Source organism: Pseudorca crassidens, chromosome X (genome assembly GCF_039906515.1).
Source record: "Pseudorca crassidens isolate mPseCra1 chromosome X, mPseCra1.hap1, whole genome shotgun sequence".
NCBI classification, from domain to species: domain Eukaryota; kingdom Metazoa; phylum Chordata; class Mammalia; order Artiodactyla; family Delphinidae; genus Pseudorca; species Pseudorca crassidens.
In genome coordinates, this window is record NC_090317.1 from 16279322 (window position 1) to 16299537 (window position 20216).

The 20216-nt window shown below is 40.8% G+C and overlaps 1 protein-coding gene and 1 long non-coding RNA gene across 2 annotated transcripts in view; both read right to left on the reverse strand.

Moving 5' to 3' along the window:
• FHL1 (four and a half LIM domains 1) overlaps nucleotides 1–152 on the reverse strand; it is a 60989-nt gene extending 60837 nt beyond the window's left edge. The window contains exon 1 of the mRNA XM_067724100.1: nucleotides 14–152. The gene's annotated coding sequence lies outside the window, so the exon portion shown is untranslated. The remainder of the gene's footprint in view (nucleotides 1–13) is intronic.
• Nucleotides 153–6485: 6333 nt separating this feature from the next.
• The window catches only part of LOC137216393 (uncharacterized), a 59946-nt gene continuing 46215 nt past the window's right edge, over nucleotides 6486–20216 (reverse strand). Inside the window, exons 3-4 of the long non-coding RNA XR_010939759.1 lie at nucleotides 6899–7021; nucleotides 6486–6624 (exon numbers count right to left, since the gene is read on the reverse strand). This is a non-coding gene — a long non-coding RNA (uncharacterized lncRNA). The remainder of the gene's footprint in view (nucleotides 6625–6898; nucleotides 7022–20216) is intronic.

Below are 20216 nucleotides of genomic sequence, written 5' to 3' on the forward strand. Positions count from 1 at the left end.
AAAGCGGGCTTACAGCCTGGGGATGCTCGCCCGCGCGGCTGTCTCGGCGGCGGCCGCTGCCTGCACCGAGGCCAAGGCGCGGCGGCGGCGTCGGCGGCTGCGGACTGAGCCCCCTCGGCCGGGCGGTGGATCTAGGGCGCGGGAGGGGCGCGAGGGGAGGGGCACGTGGGGGAGGCGGGGAGGGAGGGCGCGCGCGCGCGCGGGGGCGGGGGCGGGCGCGGCTGGCCCGGGGCGGGGCGGGGCGTGCGCCAGCCGGGGCTCGGCCTGCGGGGGCTGCGGTGCGGGGCGCGCGCGCGCGCGCGGGAGCCGGCCCGGCCGGGGGCCGGGCGAGGGCGCCACGCAACCCGTGCGGCCACGTGCCTCCGTCTCGGGGGGCGGCCCGCTGACTGCAAGGCGCGGCCGCGCGGGGAAGGTGGCTGCGAGGAGACAGGGGCGAGCGCTTTCCTGGAGGGCCGGCTCCCGCCCCGGAGGCCGAGGGGAGGGCGGGCTGGGGGCGCCCGGGGACCCCCGCCCTCGCGCCGCAGCCCTCGAGGCCGGCGGGGAGTCACGAGTCACTGCAGGCAGCCGCGGCCGGCGCTGGGGAGGTGGGAGCAACAAAGAGAGTCGAGCGAAGGTGGCCTCACCGGTGGCCTACGCTAGCCAGCACACCCCCTGCAAAGCGGCCCGTGTCCGGAGCGCACCCGGATTCGGCCCAGACTGCAGGAGCCCCGTGGTTCTGAGGGACGCCGAAGGACCCACCGGCGACCCTTTCCCTTAGTAATCGGCCGGGGGGAGCGAAAGGAGTCCCATCATGAGCCCAAAGCTACCATACAGAGGGCTTTGCATCATTCGAAAAAGCACTGATGGCAAAGCGGCACGTGGCTACTCATTCATTCACTCAGCCTTCGGTTTACTGGGCCCTCACCGTGTGCCAGGCACAGTGCCAGGCGCTGAGGATACATGGCAGAGTCAAGCAGAACACCCGCCACCCTGCCTTGGGAGCTTGCAATCTAGTGGGGAGACAGACGATTAAGAAGTGAGAAAATAATCAAATTTGGGATTAGGCCTGTGCAGCAAAAGGAGAGGGTGCAAATTGTGTGGTTAGGAAAGGAGGAGGTGGCATTTAAGCTGAGCCCTGAAAGTTATGAAAGAAGCAACCATAGGAAGAGCCAGTGAAAAGCCTTGCGAAAAGAGGGAGCAGACATATGAAAGCCAGGAGGGGGCAAATCTTGCTGCTTTAGGACTATGAGGTGGTGGTTGTGATTGGCACCAGGAGAGCTGGGGAGGGTAGCATAAGCCTGAACAGACTGGCACAGACTAGATCATGGACTGCATCCTAGTCAACAGACGGTTTTATTCCAAAATCAATGGGAAGCTAGTGAATGAATGGCTTCACCCCTGGGGCATGACATGACCTGATTTATATTTCTTTCCTATTTCTTTTTTCTTTTGGGATAATTGTAGATTCACATACATTTGTAAGAAATAATACAGAGAAGTCCTATGTACCCCTTACCCAGTTTCCCCCGATGCAAAACTATAGTACAAGATCATAACCAGAATACTGACATTAGTACAATCTACAAATCTTATTATTTCCCTGGTTTTACTTGTGATCGTGTGTGTATTTAGTTCTATCCAACTTTATCACGCGTAGACTCATATATCCACCACCTCAGTCAGGATACAAAATAGTTCCATCGTTACAAGAATCCATCCTGTTGCTCCTTTAGCCTCAACCCCCTCCCCAGTCCCCCCAGTCTCCTGCCATTGGCAATCATTCATCTGTCCTCCATTTCTACAATGTTGTCCTGTCAAGAATGTTATGTAAATGAGCCATACAGTTTGTAACCTTTGGGGATTGTTTTTTTCACTCAGCTTAATTCCCTTGAGAGTCATCGCAGTTGTGTGTATCCATAGTTTGCTCTCTTTCATTGTCCAGTAGTATTCTAGGTCCTATTTGTATTTTTATTTATTTATTTATTTTTAACATTTTGATTGGAGTATAAATGCTTTACAATGGTGTGTTAGTTTCTGCTTTATAACAAGGTGAATCAGTTATACATATACATATATCCCCAATATCTCTTCCCTCTTGCATCTCCCTCCCTCCCACCCTCCCTATCCCATCCTTCTAGCTGGTCACAAAGCACCGAGCTGATCTCCCTGTGCTATGCGACTGCTTCCCACTAGCTATCTATTTTACATTTGGTAGTGTATATATGTCCATGCCACTCTCTTACTTTGCCCCAGCTTACCCTTCCCCCTCCCCATATCCTCAAGTCCATTCTCTAGTAGGTCTGCGTCTTTATTCCCATCTTGCCCCTAGGTTCTTCATGACCTTTTTTTTTTTTACATTCCACATATATGTGTTAGCATACGGTATTTGTTTTTCTCTTTCTGACTTACTCCACTCTGTATGACAGACTCTAGGTCCATCCACCTCACTACAAATAGCTCAATTTCGTTTCTTTTTATGGCTGAGTAATATCCCATTGTATATATGTGCCACATCTTCTTTATCCATTCATCTGTCGATGGACACTTAGGTTCCTTCCAAGTCCTGGCTATTGTAAATAGAGCTGCAATGAACATTTTGGTACATGACTGTTTTTGAATTATGGTTTTCTCAGGGTATATGCCCAGTAGTGGGATTCCTGGGTCATATGGTAGTTCTATTTGTAGTTTTTTAAGGAACCTCCATACTGCTCTCCATAGTGGCTGTACCAATTCACATTCCCACCATCAGTGCAAGAGGGTTCCCTTTTCTGCACACCCTCTCCAGCATTTATTGTTTCTAGATTTTTTGATGATGGCCATTCTGACCAGTGTGAGATGATATCGCATTGTAGTTTTGATTTGCATTTTTCTAATGATTAGTGATGTTGAGCATCCTTTCATGTGTTTAAAAGACTACCTTGACTACCATGTGGAGAAAGATTCAGAGGAGACTGAGGATCGAAACAGGAAAACTAGTTAAGATGCTTTCCCAATAGTCCCTATCAAAGCGGATGGTGGTTTCGATTAGGGTGGTGCCTGTGTAGGGAAGTGGACGGATTTGATGGAACGGGTTCGGAGAGGAAATTGGAGCTGAAGTAGAGACAGCATAGTATAGACAATTGTTTTGAGCTGTTTCACTGTAAAGGGGAACAGAAGTGGAGTGGAACGGGAGGGACAATTAGGGACAAGAGAAGATTCCTTTCTCTCTTTTTCATTTGAGAGATGAGAGCATGTGGCGGGATAATCAGTAGGGAGGGATTGCTGATGAGAGAAGCCTGCCTAGCCCAGAGGAAATGACAGCTGGGGTCCACGAGGAAGACGGGCCCTCCATCTGCTTAAAGGAATTCTCCACTGTTAAGATGCCGATCAGAGGGCTGGGTGGAGGGCGGCCAGCTGTAAGTATAGATCAAGCAAATCCAGTCTGATGACTCCTATTTTCCCCAGGGGTACACAAACTGGGCGCTGGCCTCCCTTATGAGAAAGCCTAAGCCCTTGCAAGGTTCCCTTCTCTCCCCTGGCACCAGGCGCGTGGCCCTTCCCTTTTCTCATAACAAGCCCTCAGAAGCACTGATGTTTGGTCTTTCTGGTTGGCAGGAGAGGCTGTGGCTTCATGCTTGCTAGGAAAAGAAGTCGATCTGCCCGACCCTGATCCCAAGAAGGTTCTGAACAATTAGCTCCGCTGCAGGCAATTCCTGGAATAGAGTAGCGGCCCAGCGCCCAGCCCCCAAACAGCCATCCAAGATGGAGGGCTCTATGAAGGGCCCTCTCCCAGGGAACCTTCTGGCCATCCTTTGGCACTCATCAGTGTTAGTTGTGGTTCATTCCTCACAAGATCCTTTTCTTCCTCCCCACTTCCTTTCTCCATCTTTCCTTCCCCCCTCCTCTCCGGCCCCCACCTTCTTTCCTCCCTTCCCCCCTTCTTTAGATATTCCTGATGTGCTCCTACTAGGTGCAAGGCCCAGATCTTCCACGTTGCCCACGCTTGGTCTACACCCTAGGCCAGCCCTGTCTGCCTCTGAACACTTCATCTCCTTGGATTTGAACTCAACTTTTGTGGGTCATGGAAACACAATGTTCCACTTAAAATATGTGGGAGACTGTGTTGCAGAATAAGCAAAACAGATGAAAAGAAAGAGGCGGCCCAAGTTGTGAACTTGTGTGCCACATTCTGGTAATGTTTTCAGCATCAAGAAGCAAAAAGAAATTAAACAGACTGAAATCAGATGGTATGATCTCAGATCTGATCTTTTTCATTTCTGTTTGAGTAATGAAATAGGCCTGAGGAGAAGGGTCTTAGATTTCGACAGAATTTAAAGCACCCTGGGAAGGAAATATGAAGCATTTATCGGCATATGAAGTAGTCGAGTCCTTTGCCTTCTCTTCAAAAAGTACATTCTGACCAATGATTCTAAGTTATTGAAACTGTATTACATACCTGACAGTTTATATGCAGCATTTTATTTGTTCCTCATTTTATTTACTCTTCGCGTTAGACACTATTATCCACACTGTACAGGTGATAAAACTGAGGCTCAAAGAGGTTAAGAAACTTTGGAGCCGGGATTTAAAACCAAGCAGCATGGCTCCAGAGCCCTCAATCCAAATCAGTATACTACGCTTCCAAAACAATGAAAGAAGAGAGTTAATCACTTTTACTGTGGTCATCCAAAGTGGCTGCTTCTTTCTGGTAAATGATTCTTTTTACAAAGTGATGCTGCATATTTCATCTTCATGACTTCTCTATCCCTGTAACCCACAGAGTTCAAGTGTCTTCTTCCACAAGGGGCCTCAAGCCTACTGACAGTTGCACCATTTCATGATCATCACACATGGTGGCAATGGTGGAGTCCAGCTTAACCCCCAGCGAGCACATTACCGCTTCGGCCAGCCTTACCTCCCACCTCTTCCCTCTCAGACCCTATGGGCCATCTGCCTGAGGTCTAGGAGGGTCTTGAAACGCACCCTGTACATCCCCCTTGGAAACCTTTGTTACTTCTGCCTAGAACACAGTTTCAATGTCTTCCTGGACATCTCTACATTTCAAAGGTATACCCCTGATGCCTACCCCTACCCTGACCCATTTCTCTTCCTGTATTCCCTGTCTTTGTTAATGGTGTGCCGCCCCTGCCCTGGTGCCCAAGGTAAACTTCCATTTCCTTCTACTCCTTCTTCTATGTATAATAGGTCTCCAAGTCCTGTAAATTCTACTCGTGAAACAGTCAAGCCTTACCTCATCTTCAGAGTAAACCCTGACCAAGTCAGTCAGAATTAGTTGCTCCCAAGGCAATTGGTTTATACTGTGAGTACAGCAGGTGATCCTTTACAGACCTGTTGATTTTGGGGATCTTTTCCCCCCACCAGATCATAGCCTTCTTGAGGGCAGGCAACGTGTCTTTCCTGTTTATACCTCTAGTCACTTGGAATATGGTAGGCATTCAATTAATATTTGTTTTAAAAATATTTCATTATAAAATATAAACATATACAAAACAGAGAAAATAGTATAATGAACTAACATGTACCCAACATCCATCTTCAACAATTATCAACACCAATTTTATTTCATTTACATTTCCCTATCCATTTCCTCCAACGTGCACACACACTCTATTTTATTCTTTTTAAGGAATTTTTACAATTTAATTAATTAATTAATTTTGGCTGTGCTGGGTCTTCGTTGCGCGCAGGCTTTTCTCTAGTTGCGGCGAGCGGGGTCTGCTCTTCGTTGCGGTGCACAGGCTTCTCGTTGCGGTGGCTTCTCTTATTGCGGAGCACGAACTCTAGGTGCACAGGCTTCAGTAGTTGTGGCACGTGGGCTCAGTAGTTGTGGCTCGTGGGCTCAGTAGTTGTGGCTCGTGGGCTCTAGAGCGCAGGCTCAGTAGTCGTGGCGCACGGGCTTAGTTGCTCCATGGCATGTGGGATCTTCCTGGACCAGGGCTCGAATCCGTGTCCCCTGCATTGGCAGGTGGATTCTTAACTACCGCACCACCAGGGAAGCCCCACTGTACTATTTTAAAGCAAATGCAACACATCATATTCCATCCAGAAATACTTCAGTATATGTTGCTAAAAGATAGAGATTTTCTTTTTTTTTTTAACATAAGTGCAATATCATTGTCACACCTCAAAGCAATTAACTAAAATCCCTTTATATCAACAAATACCCAGTCAGGATTCAGAATTTCCCAGATGTCTCCCAAACGTTTTTTACAGTTTGTTTATTCCAATCAGGATATCTTCGAGGCTCATTTATTATATTTGGTTGATATGTTTCTAGTTAATGGTTCTTGGATGAATGGATGGATGAGTTAATCCTTCATACCTTCTCTCACCCACGTCTCCCCTGATCCAAATTGTACCCATTTTACAAAGACCCATCTCTCTGATGCCAGAACCTGTTCAGACTCCTCTCTGATACCCCAGCTGAAAATAACCTCTCCCTTTTCTCATAGCATTTTTCATAAATGTCTCTTGCTCTGATTGCATTTAATATACTCAAGACAGCTTATCTCACCTATAAAGTTTCCAGCTCTTTGAAGTAAGTGCTGTAATCACTGCTGTGTAGCTAGTGAGCTTGACCACCTGTTGCCTGTAAGACCCAGGGCAAATTATAAACTCAGGTGTCTTCAAACTTTCTTCTGGTGACTATAGTAAAAAGAAAAAAAGGTTAAAAACAAAGAAAACATTTTTAAAGTAAAACATTTTTTGCTCACATGCTCCCTAAAATAATTTTGAAAACCTATTTACCCACTCACATATTGGAAGTTGATATCTAAACGTTTTTCATCCCATGTTTAAATAGTTACAAGGGAAGTTATTGGGGGTATAAAGTAAATACTGACATTCTAAAATAAAATGGTTACATCACTTTTTGAGTCTGTCCAATTGAATCTGAATACAACAGCCGTTTCGTACCCACCATCATTCCTTTTTATCTCCTTAAACTCGTATCTCCATTCCACTTCTCCCACAGAATTTTGTCCTAATGTAATATATTTTATGTTTATAAGTTGGCTTCTGATCGCTCTCTCTCTATAATTCTCTGCAACAAAAATAAAGACATGAATTAAACTTAATTTATTTTTACTTTTCGATCCCCCTGCCCCTGGCAACCACTAATCAGTGCTATGTGTGAGCTTGTTTTTTGTGTGTTTTTTTTCTTAGATTCCATATATAAGAGAGATCATACAGTATTTGTCTTTCTCTGTCTGACTTATTTCACTTAGTGTAATGCCCTCAGGGTCCATCCATGTTTTTCAAATGGCAAGATTCCATTCTTTTTATGGCTGAATAATATTCCATTGTATATATAAACCATATTTTCTTTATCCATTCATCCATTGATGGACAGTTAGGTTGTTTCCCTATTTTGGCTATTGTAAATAATGCTGTGGTGAACATGTGGGTGCATTTATCTTTTCTTTTAAAAAATATTTATTTATTTCTTATTTTGGCTGTGCTGGATCTTAGTTGTGGCAGACGGGATCTTCACTGCAGCATGCAAAACTCTTAGTTGCAGCATGCATGCGGGATCTTGTTCCGCAACCATGGTTCGAACCCGGGCCCCCTGCATTGGGAGCGTGGAGTCTTACCCACTGGGCCACCAGGGAAGTCCCACATTTGTCTTTTCGAGTTAGTGTTTTTGGTTTGGATAAATACTCAGAAATGGAATTGCTGGATCATATGGTAGTTCTATTTTTAATTTTTTGAAAACGTACATACTGTCTTCCATAGTGGCTGCACCAATTTACATTCCCACCAATAGCCAGAGCAATTCAATTGAAATTTTAATATTTCCTATCACCATAAGGCTCTATGTGTTTTTAAAAAGTTATATGAATAGAGTTATCCTTAATAAACAATTGATCAAAAAAATTAACTCTTTTATAAAATTTGAAAAATAATTTAAATGTACAGTGTAAAAATGTTTTGGAAATGCATCTTAGAGATGGATAAGGTGTTTCTCAATTAGTTCATGCATTTGTGGATAAATATTACTTATTGCTAGAATGAGATAGGGTTCAGTATCGATTTTATTTTGATTCTTAAGAATCATTCTTTAAGAACGTAAACACCAAGAAGCTTTGGTCCCAGAAACAGAAGGAAATGAAGTTTTTTTCTCACAGCATTGTCACACAATTCTTTGTATTTCTTCTGAGGTGCATACCCAAGATCCCATCGTGATCTATCATCAAAAATTAATTTTAATGCTTTATTAACTGACAACTCCATTAGATCCTTCAGCAATTTTGTTGAAAACAAAGCATTAGAATCCACCTTTGCTGCAAAAGTTCTTGTTAAGCAGTAATTAGGGTCATTCGTTTTTCCACATCAACACCCTTTATTTTGGCTGGTCCCTTTGTTAGGTACCAGGAGGTCCTAACAAAATCAAATTAGCGATGGAGTGGGGCGGGGGAAGAGGGTTGTTTTTCTTTTGTAAAATGTGAGAAGGGCTGTTGACAAAGAGGAGGTGGGAATGCAGAACCCACCTGCGGGAGATTCACTGTTCTCTGCAGATCCATGTTAGGGAGTTGAAGGTCTAGACGTTGATTTCTTTACAACTCAATGTGCGCATGAACTCCTGGCAATTCTTCACGTATCCCCAGTGATATTCGTAACCTAGTTTGGCTTAATTTCCTCATCCCAGTTTCCACATCTGCAATTTGGGACTGGTATTATCTAAATCACAGGCTTAATATGAAGATGGAATTAAATTACATACCACATGTAGAGCAGAGCCTAATGTCAGACATACAGTCGGCAAATATTAGATTCCTTCCCCACCTTTCCACCTTGAAATGCCCATTTTTACAAGTACAATTGGTAAATCTTTCTTTTTTACAGTCTAAAAATCACGTTAGAAAAACGTTATGTGATTTGCTCAAGATTACACATGAAATCAATAAAAGTGGGCTGAAAATCTAATTTGACATTTCCCTATATATTTTTTTAAATTTTCAGACATTTAAAATAAATGTACAAAGAGTAATAGACTAAACACTCATGCTTCTGCCACTCAGAATTAACAGCTGTTAACACTTCATATTTTAAGTCTCTTTTGGGAAATAAGATAATTAAATAGTTCAGATTAATATTTAATACTGGCCACTGCCTTCAGTTCTATTCCCTTCTCTCTCCTGAGTCAACCACTCTTATGAGTTGGTTTTGTTTTGCGATTTTATGTTTGATGTACAATACTGGTACCGTTAGTATATATCATTCTGCAACTTATTTTTGTTTATCTGTTTGACTCAACATCATGACTTTATTCCTCTCCTTCTCTCCCTGCCACCATCATTTTAGAAGTTATCCATTCTATTTAGATCATTTAGCCTACTGGAATGAGTATCTCTATCCTTCTCCCAAACAACTTCTCCCACCTCCACCTGCAACTCTTGCGTTTTTGTTGTTTATGATTTTAGTTCCAAGTTTTGTTTTGCTGTTTTCGTAAAACATCTTGACTTGGTACATTTATATAGTACAATATGACTGCCATTATAGCCTTAACTAACACCTGTTGGTTTTTTAATTGAGATATAATTCACCTACCATAAAATTCACCCTTTATTTCTTCATTTATTTTTATGCCGCTCTACACACACTTGATTCACTTACGGAGACATATCAAAATTCACCCTTTGAAAGTGTATAATTCATTGGTTTTTAGCATATTCACAGAGTCGCAACCATCACCACTATCTGATGCCGGCACCTCTTCATGACCCAAAAACAAACCCTGTGAGCAGTCACTCCGCTAGCAATTTCCCATGCCCCGCTCCCAGCCCCTGGCAGCCACTCATCTACTTTCTTTCTCCATGCATTTGCTTATTCTGGATGTTTCATATAAATGAAATTACACAACATGTGGCCTTTTGTGTCTGGCTTCTTTCACTTAGCACAGTGTTTTCAAGGTTCAGCCTTTACAGGGCTGAATAACAGACCACTACATGGATATTTGGTTTGTCCATTCCATTTTGTTTATCCATACATCAGTTGAAGGACAGTTGAGTTGTTTCCACTTTTTAGCTATTATGAATAAAACTGCTACGAATATTTGCATACAAGTTTTTGTGTGGACATATGTTTTCAATTCTCTTGGATATAGACCTAGGAGTGGAAATACTAGGTCAAATGGTAACTCTATGTTTAAACTTTTGGGGAACCGACAAACTGTTTTCCAAAGTGGCTGCACCATTTTACAATTTCGCCAGTAATATATGAAGGTTCCAGTTTCTCCACATTCTCACCAACACTTGTTATTGCTTGTCTTTTTTAGTATAGCCATGCTGGTATGTGTGAAGTGGTATCTCACTGTGGTTTTCATTTGCATTTCCCTGGTGACTAATGATGTTGGTCAATCTGCAAAAAAGCCAGGTGGGATTTTGGTAGAGATTGCATCGAATTTGTAGATCCATTTGGGATGTATTGTCATCGTCACAAATTAAGTCCTCTAATCCATCAACATGGGATGTCTTTCCATTTACTTTAAAAGTATTTTATAGTTTTCAGAGTATAGGTTTTATACTTTTTTGGTCAAATTTATCCCTGAGGATTTTATCCTTTTGATGTTGTTATAAACAGAATTGTTTTCTTAAGTTCACTATTGGACTGTTCATTGCTAGCATATCAAATTACAATCGATTTTTACGTATTGATCATCTACCTTGCAACTTTCTTGAACACATTTATTAGTTCTAATAGGTTTGTTTGTGGGCTCTGTACACACTTTCACATACAAGATCATGTTATCTGTAAGTAGTGATAGATTTACTTCTTTCTTTCCAGTCTGGATGTCTTTCATTTCTTTTTCTAGCCTGATTACACTGGCTAGAACCTCCAGTACAATGCAGAGTAGAAGTGATAAGAATGGACATTCTTGTCCTATACCTGCTCTTAGAGCGAAAGCTTTCAGGTTTTCACCATTAAATATTATGTTAGTGGTGGATTTTTTGTAGAGGAAGGTCCTTTATCTTGCTAGTTTGTTGAGCGTTTTTATCATGAAGGGATGTTGGATTTTGAGAATGCTTTTTCTGAGTGTATTGAGATGATCACATGTCCTTTATTCTGCTGATATAGATATTCTATATCAATTCTATTGATTCTACTGATATGTTGAATTACGTAAATTGCCTTTCCGATGTTAAATTAACCTTGCATTCCTGGGATAAATCCCACTTGGTCAAGTGTATAATACTTCTTATATATTTACATGTTGCTGACTTTGTTTTGCTAGTACTTTGTTGAGGATTTTTGCATCTATATTCATCAGAGATACTGGTGTATAGTTTTCTTTCTTGTGACGTCTTCATTTGGCTTTGGTAACGGTAATACTCACCTCATAGAATGAGTCAGGATGGGTTTCCTCCTCTTCTACTTTTTAGAAGAGTTTGTGAAGAATTGATAATAATTCTTTTTTGAATATTTGATAAAATTCACTAGTGAAGACATCTGGTCCTGAGCTTTTCTTTGTGTGAAATTTTAAAATTACTAATTCAGTCTCTTTATTTATTATAGCTCTCCAGATTTCCTATTTTTTTTGCGTCAATTTCAGTAGTTTGTGTCTTTCTAGGAATTTTTCTTTCTCATCTAGGTTAATTTGTTGGCATATATTTGTTCATAGTACTCACTTATAATCCTTTTAATTTCTGTAAGTTCAGTAGTAATGTAACTTCTTTCATTTCAGATTTTAATAATTTGAGTCTTCTCTACTTTTTTCCCTTGAACATTCTAACTAAAGGCTTTCAATTTTGTTGATATTTTCAAAGAAACATCTTTTTGTTTTGTTCTATTGTTTCTCTATTCTTTATTCAATTGATTTATAATTGCATGCTCTGATTTCAAAATCTATTATAATTTTATGTATACTAATTTCCCCTTTTTATCATTGGAAATTTTGTGGGTATTTTGTTTGTATTTTAATTTGAAATATTTAATTTGAAATATTTAATTTGAATATTTTAATAATTAATTTGATTAATAATAATTTGATTAATAATAATAATTTTAATATTTAATTTCAAATATTTAATTTGAAATATCAACTTTTAATTTGAAATATTTCAAACCTTTCGAAAAGTTGCAAGAACAGTATAATGAAAATCCATATATACCTCACCTAGATTCACCAACTGTTAATAGCTTTCCACATTTGCTTTATCTGTGTGTGGATGTCTATATCCATCTATCTATGCGTCTATGTATCTATGTATCTATCTGTCTATCTATCTACCTGTACTATTTGGTAGCTGTGGGTACACGTGACATGACACTTCACCCCTAAATACTTCAACATGCATTTTCTAAAAATTAGGGCATATGCCTACATAACCACAGTACAATTATTACACTTGGGAAATTTAACATTGATGTAATATCATTGAGTTTGCACCCATAATCAAATTTCCCCAGTTGTTCCAATAACATCCTTTATAGCTGTTTTTAATCCCGAATCCAATCAAGAATCCAGCATTACACGTCATGTCTCTTTAGTCTGCTTTGATCTAGAATGATTTCCCAGTTTTATTTTTTGGCTTTCACAATATTGACAATTTGAAGAGTCCAGGTCAGTTTTTCTTCTAGAATGTACCTCAGTTTAGATTTGTGTGACTTTTTACATTTTGGCAGGGATACAACATAAGTGATGTGTTCTTAGTGCCTTAGTGCATCACATCGGAAGGCACATGATGTCGGCTTGTCCCGTTATTGTAATGAGAGGTTTGACCACTTGGTTCAGGTGGTTTCCACCAGACTTCCCAATTGTAACGGTTCCTTTACCCCTTGTAATTAGTAAGATCTGTGAAGTGATATTTTGAGACAGTGTGAATGTCCTAGTCCCCAACATGATTTCACCTGATAGTTTTAGCATCCAGTGATGATTTTTTTTTTTTTTTTTGGCTGCATTGGGTCTTCGTTGCTGTGCGCAGGTGTTCTCTAGTTGTGTCGACTGGGGGCTACTCTTCGTTGCGGTGCGCGGGCTTCTCATTGCGGTGGCTTCTCTTGTTGTGGAGCACAGTCTCTAGGTGCGCGGGCTCAGTAGTTGTGGCTCACGGGCTCTAGAGCGCAGGCTCAGTAGTTATGGCGCACGGGCTTAGTTGCTCTGTGGCATGTGGGATCTTCCCGGACCAGGGCTCAAAGCCCTGTCCCCTGCATTGGCAGGAGGATTCTTAATCACTGTGCCACCAGGGAAGTCCCCAGTGATGATTTTTGCCTGAATCAGTTGTTAGTGTGGTGGTTATAAAATGACTTTCTATCATTTCTTCTACATTGATCAGTTGGAATTCTCCTATAAATAAGAGCTTTCCCTTCTCCTCCCACTTTTTTTGGAACTTTTTTTCAGTATCAGTATGAACTCATGGGCTCTTTATTTATTATTATTCAATGTGTTATAATTCTTTCCTGCCCTTATTCATTCTGATGCTCACATTATCTTAAATTTGGCTAGTGGGGGCCCCTTCTAGCTGGCTCCTGTCTTTTTTTTTTTTTTTTTTTTACAAAAGTCTATCAAATTTAGGGTATTTCCTCACTTTCTCACATAACAAGATGTTCCAGGCTCACTTTGTTCTTTCCTTGCCCTGGACATGGAATGAGCCCCTTTTCCAAGGAGATCTAGCTCCTTTTAGTGAGGAATAGCGTGGTAGTCATGGAGATGTGCCGTCCAGATCACCCTGTAGGAAAGGACTTACTGCCCAGCTGTGGGGAGTGTAGTCAGTGGGTAGCCTCCAGCTGTCAGCTCCTTCAGGGTCTGTCTCAGCTGCAAAACCACTTCACCTATATGTATGTCCTCCTGGAGGAGCCCACAACCAGTGACTGAGTGAGACAAGGATATAAAGACCTAGCTTTTCACCTCGATGTGGGTCACTCTTTGGGGGCAAAATACCAGCTCCAGAGCTCCCCGTTGGGTTTACTAAAGCTTTGGCAGGCTTGCAATCTTCTTTCTCTCCTCAACACTGCTTCCTCCCCTCCCCCATCTTTATACATTTATTGATCCCTAGTAAGTATCTTGTACTTTGAACTCCATCCCAATGTCTGTTTGCAGAGAACTCAACCTGAGGCATGTGGTATTTAGAGTACAAGATCAAGGTGCTGTGTGCTCATCACAACTGGGATGTCATTGCTTCTAAGCCCTTTTAGTAGATAGATACATATTTTAAAATCATGAGTGCATTCTAATAGCTATATGCCAGTCTAACACCACATGGTTCTTCCTCTCTTTTCCCCAAAATGTAGTCTGTACTTCCCTTTACCCACAGTGAGAATCCTGACTCCCAATGTATTTGCTCATTTACAGTATATTTACTTATTTGCTCAATCCAATGATAGGTACAAAATAGCTTCAGAATTGCTATAGCAATATTTTACCAATAATAAACCTACTAAAAATATTCATGATTGCTTTGCAGCTATTTTTTATCTGTATAATGTAGCCTACTGAGGGTGTACAGTGAGAGTACTGCGTTAAAAGTTATTGGACTAATTCCTTTTTATTCTACTATGTAGTTATATTTTCAATGTGATATACAGTTAGGTTAGTTTATTTGTTTATATTAAAGTTTAGTTTTTTTCTCATACTGATTCAATTTTATTTTTAAAAAATCTAAAATATTAATGTAATTAGCAGACAAAATATACAAAAATACCCTCAGAGAAGTCCCATTGCCTTCCCTTGCATCCCATTCATATCCACTTACTTTAGGCAATCAATTTCCTTAATTTCTGGTATATCCTTCCTGCAAAATATATTTTGCAGATATTAGCAGATGCATATATACATATTTCTCTTTCTTTCTTACACAAAAGCTAGCATACTATATAATGGTATTTCACATCATGCAAACACAATATAGTCTTTGAAGATTTTACACAAGCTTGCTTAACGGTCCTTTTTAGACCATTCTGTTATCTCTGTTTCCTCAGATATTGGGTCTGTTGACTACTTTTCATGGTGTCCAACTTCCTATAAATTAAACAGTTTTGTTTGGGAGCTAATCTTCTTTGGGGCTTTTCTTCAGCATGACTATCCCTGTGGGGGTGGTTTCTCAGCTGCCTCAAGTTACTAGAAGCTCAGCTCAAGGCTTCTTCCCTGCAAGATTTAGCAGTCCTAATGCCCATACCCACATGGCACAAGCCCAGGTATAAGTCTCATGTTAGTTAGAGTTCTCTGCTTTAGCCGCCGCCTAAGACAAGCAGGAGATCCTGGCGCAATCCCCGTGGGTAGGCAGAGGTCTTTCAGCCACTGCTTGCAGGGAGAAAGCATGGTCCTAGACTCTGGCTTCACACTGGGATCCTGGTTCCAGTCCTGTACCACATACTGGGCAAGTTTGGCCCCATTCCCCCATGGACTTGAAGTCCTGGCCCCGACTGCTCGTGGCTTACCACTGGAGTTTAGATCCATGCTGATTTTCTTCTCACATTTGATTATTATGTACTTTAAAATATATCTTTAAAGACCTTATAGATCATTCCTATGTGTTTGAAATAGTGTGGGGAGAATTATGCATATGCTCACTTCACCATCTTGACATGAAACCATTCATTCATTTATTCAACAAATATTTATTGAGACCTACTATGTGCCAAGCACTGGTCCAGAGTCTTGGGATACTGAAATAAATTTTAAGAAATTATCACACTGAGGGTTGTCTTTTCGTCTTATGTTTTCCTTTGCTGTGCAAAAGCTTTTAAGTTTCATTAGGTCCCATTTGTTTATTTTTGTTTTTATTTCCATTTCTCTAGGAGGTGGGGAAAAAAGGATCTTGCTGTGATGTATGTCATAGAGTGTTCTGCGTATGTTTTCCTCTAAGAGTTTGATAGTGTCTGGCCTTACATTTAGGTCTCTAATCCATTTTGAGTTTATTTTTGTGTATGGTGTTAGGGAGTGTTCTAATTTCATTCTTTTACATGCAGCTGTCCAGTTTTCCCAGCACCACTTATTGAAGAGGCTGTCTTTTCTCCATTGTATATTCTTGCCTCCTTTATCAAAGATAAGGTGACCATAGGTGTGTGGGTTTACCTCTGGGCTTTGTTATAAAGCAGAAACTAACACACCGTTGTAAAGCAATTATACTCCAATAAAGATGTTAAAAGTAATAATAATAAAAAAATTATCATAAGTAATCAAAGCTCACATTTCTTTTTCTTTCCACTTTGTTCATTAAGAATGTGAGCTTTGCCTTCATAATACAATTAAAACATTAAAATATATTAGGATTGCTGGGATCTCTTGGAGTGTCCATCTCACCCACTTTCTCCTCCCTCCACCTGTACCTGGATATACACCCTCAAAATAAAAGAAGCTCTTCTATAGAAAATAAAAACTCACCCTGAAAAGAAAGCTTTTCCTTTATCCCTTTAATCCTTCCCTTCAATTGCACTGATGATGCCCTGGAGTCCTTAAATGGGAAAGTAGACCACGTGCAACTGCTTCTAGAAAAAAAACCCGCCACCTAATCAATATTCTGTATTAGTCTGTAGGACCTCTTGTGTAGATGGGAGTCTTAGCTTAATGGTAAATTATTTTAAAGAATTTACTTGTGATGATGAATTCTAGCTTCTGGGCAGACCTCTTACTTTCTGCTGCCATTCTCCCAGCATTTCTCCTCTGACAAACACATACTTAGGCTGTGCATGACATTTTTCCCGATTATTGTGTTTCACATCTTTTTATCCTCCTCTGGAAATGCTAAAATTAGATGCATTTTCAGTCTCTGGTTCAATGCTGAGACAAAAGGCCTCCTCTGCTCTTTGATATTTAACAGGCTGATGTGCTGACTAATTCCGCAGCAGCTTCCTCTATCAGTTCAGTTGCTAAATATAGCAGTGGACTTGGTGTCTGATAAAAAGTTAATTAAACATTACTTTTCAACCATTAATTTTTCAGTTGTTCACTGTTTAATAGCAAACAATATCATTGGAGAAAAAGCAATTCAAAACAAAGGCACATACGTATTCAGAATATTTAGGTGTAATAGTCAACCATTTTTCTGTTACTTGAGAACTGAAAGCCACTGATAACTGTAAAATTTTTTTTTTTTAAATGCGGTCACACGTATCATAGCCTAGCATTCCCTTTTTAGAATTACTAGAGATGAGGGAGGCCAGAGACACCCAGTGAGGAAAAGCCAGCTTAGGCTTGGGAGATTTGTTCTGTTTGGGATTAAATCATGTCAGTATAATTATTTTCTTAGTCCAGATCATCACATGCAGACTCCTACCATATATGCTTATAGTACGAATACACATCACTCTCTCACCCTCAGTTTAAATCGAGCTTAGAGTTGGCTGACTGTTAACAGCAGTTGAATTCTGAAGAGCTAGATGATTTATGTTGTTTATTGATTAATGGGTTTGGCAAAATTGAACAAAAATGGAGGCAAAATAATTCTTGACTTGTTTTCTAGACTGGAATGATTTAGGAGTGAGAGCCATTCTCGGTGCAGTTAGGTCTATATTTGGGAATTGGGTAAGAGGCACTTCTCTGCAAAACTCACTATGAAGATAGCCATGAAGTAGAAGAGACTGACTGAAATTACCATCGCTTTAAGGCATCACTTTTTCTTATCTGCTCCAACCCCCAGTCTCTTAGCTCGCATACCACATTGTTAATTGCTGCTAATTCAGTACAAATATAAACTGCCTTAGTTCTATGTGATTTTTTAAAACAAGGCGGGAATAAAGAAAGAAAAATAGTTCATGTTTGTTGACCACTCTGTGCCTGACATTTTAAAAAGAGCTTTACATGTACAACCTCACTGAATCTTTTTTTTTTTTAAGAAGAGAAAAACAAATTTAATTACTTATGTCCAGGAGCTCCATAAAAATATGAGACCCAAAGGCAGGTCGGCCAATTGAGGCTTATATGCCAACCTAGCAACCCTACAGAGGAGGTACTATATTATCCTATTTAATAGATGAGGAAACTGAAGGTTCAGAGAAGTTAAGCAACTTACCAAGGCTTGCACAGTCAAGAGGACTGCCCGGTATTCAACCCTAGGCACTCTGACTCCACTACACTTAACACAGATTGACTTCTTTTCATGTATGTGTTCCTCACCATTGCATATAATTTTTAAAAGAGATATTGGATCATGATTTACCATTGACTTATATAATTGTTTGGGGGGGAATTTTGGATCATAGATCGGCAAGATTCCCTTCTCCCTGTCACTTTTAATAATAGAAGGAATGGAAGGTTCAGAACTCTGAGACCGCAGCCAGGAGTTCTCAGTGGAACCCCTCTAGTTTTTACTAAGATACGATTTAGTAATCGTCAGCTATGACCAGCTCTGGTTTCTCTGATCTCTACTGGGAGTTTTCTGTCTTAATTTCTGAACTATTTCAATAGTCCGAGCAGATTCCAGAGGCCAACCTCCTCCTCACCAATACACACACCAACTGCTACCCGCAGTCCTCCAATGGCCAGACAAGAGGCTTGTCCACAGCCAAACACTAAAGCCCCACCTGGTCACTGCTTCTCCTCTCGCAAGAGACCTGTTTCTATCTTTTATACCCAAGAGGATGGACACGGACGACATTCAGTTACAACGTCTCCTTTCACGTTTGAGGGGCTGAGGTGCAGGTTTGCTCACTTCTCCATAGAGGTATTACAGAGTTCTCATGACCTATGTGAGAGGTAAAAAGACTGAAGAACTCCTCATGCTTGCTTTATTCCCCTTGTTTTATCCCAGGGACATTATCTCTTGCAAATAGGGCATTCCTAAGCCCTGCCATACCAGGCTCTCCTACTGACAGCCTGCTCCTAGAAGACTGTCCAGGGTCCTTGACTCAATCATCAATTGGCTAATGAATTGATTAGTATTTATTCATGTACTACTAAGTGCCTAACACTGTGCAGTCTGCTGTGGAAGACTCCCAAGAAATATAAGCCATGACCAATATATTGTAAACTGCACAAGGGACTTTTGTCTCTGTCCTCTGTGCCATCCCAAGTGCCTAGATCAGCCCCTGGCATCTCGTAAGTGCTCAAATAAATATTTATTAAATGAGTGAATGCTTAAGTACTAACTTACTTGTTACCCGGGTCTATAAGTAAAGCTTACGAGTTCAGAAGAAGAGAGAAATGAAAGAAAATTGTAAAGAGGAGGTCAGAGTTTAAGTGGGACACAGGTTTAAAAAATGATTCCAAGCACATTTTATTGTTTGAAGATGTGTCTGATCTTTGTTTAGCTGTGGCTCCTTTTAGCTCCTCTCTCAGTTAATTATATTTCAAAAGCCTAAACACACCAACGGAGATGCCATTCAAGCAAGAAAATCCTTTGAACATTTAGAAGAATTAGCTCTTCCCTAATTTTATCTGTTTATGAATAATACTCTTGGCATTTGAGTCAAAACAAATTGAGGAATTGATAAGTAATCAGCTGATGACTAGTTTTGAGCAGTAATCTCCAAGCCTGTCTCCACACCTCAGGAGGGAATTGAATTAGCTCAGGAGTCACAGACTCAAAGGTCTCCTGGGGTCAGACAGGTCAGGCAGGGAGGACCTTGACACCCGGGAGCATGCTTGCCCCCATATGTGCCATGCTGCAGTGTGGGCCTGACATGGCCAAGTTTATCCACTTTTTCAAGAAAAGCCAGAGATCCAGACTTTTATGTGAAACTGCCTGATTTTTCAATGTTGGCAACTAATCTAAATAGTTTTAAAATATTCACAGGGGCCAAATAAAACATGTCTACAGGCTGAACTTGGCTCATGGGCCCTTGCCCTGGCTTTCTAAATTTCCTTCCAACTTCCCTAATGCCTCCAGTCTATGAAATTTCTTTTTCAAAGTTGACACAAAATCTGGATAAATAATTTAAAGCCCCTAATTAGCACAGAAACCTTTTTTTAATATCAAAAGAAGACATTGTTTCAAGGGAAATATATTAATATTCACTGTGTACTTGAGTTCTGACCAATATACTAGATGTTTTGATGAAGTTGTTCACTATTTAATTAAACATGGAGCAAGGGGAGCCAGCCATCTAAGGATAGGACAGCATGCTAGCTGTGATGTCTTAAGGCCAGGGTGGAGAAGAGATAGAGAGATTAGCCTCTGTAGGTGAGGAGTTGCTGTGAATTTATGTCTAGTGCAAAAACCAAAATTCATCCAGAACTTTAACAGCAGAGTCCTGATCTTGGTCTGTGAGGAAAGTTTAATCTCATTGGATCAGATTCTCAGTTCATTAAAGAAAGGAGGAGATTAATACTGGCACCCGGAATTTTCCATGTCCTCTAGAAAACT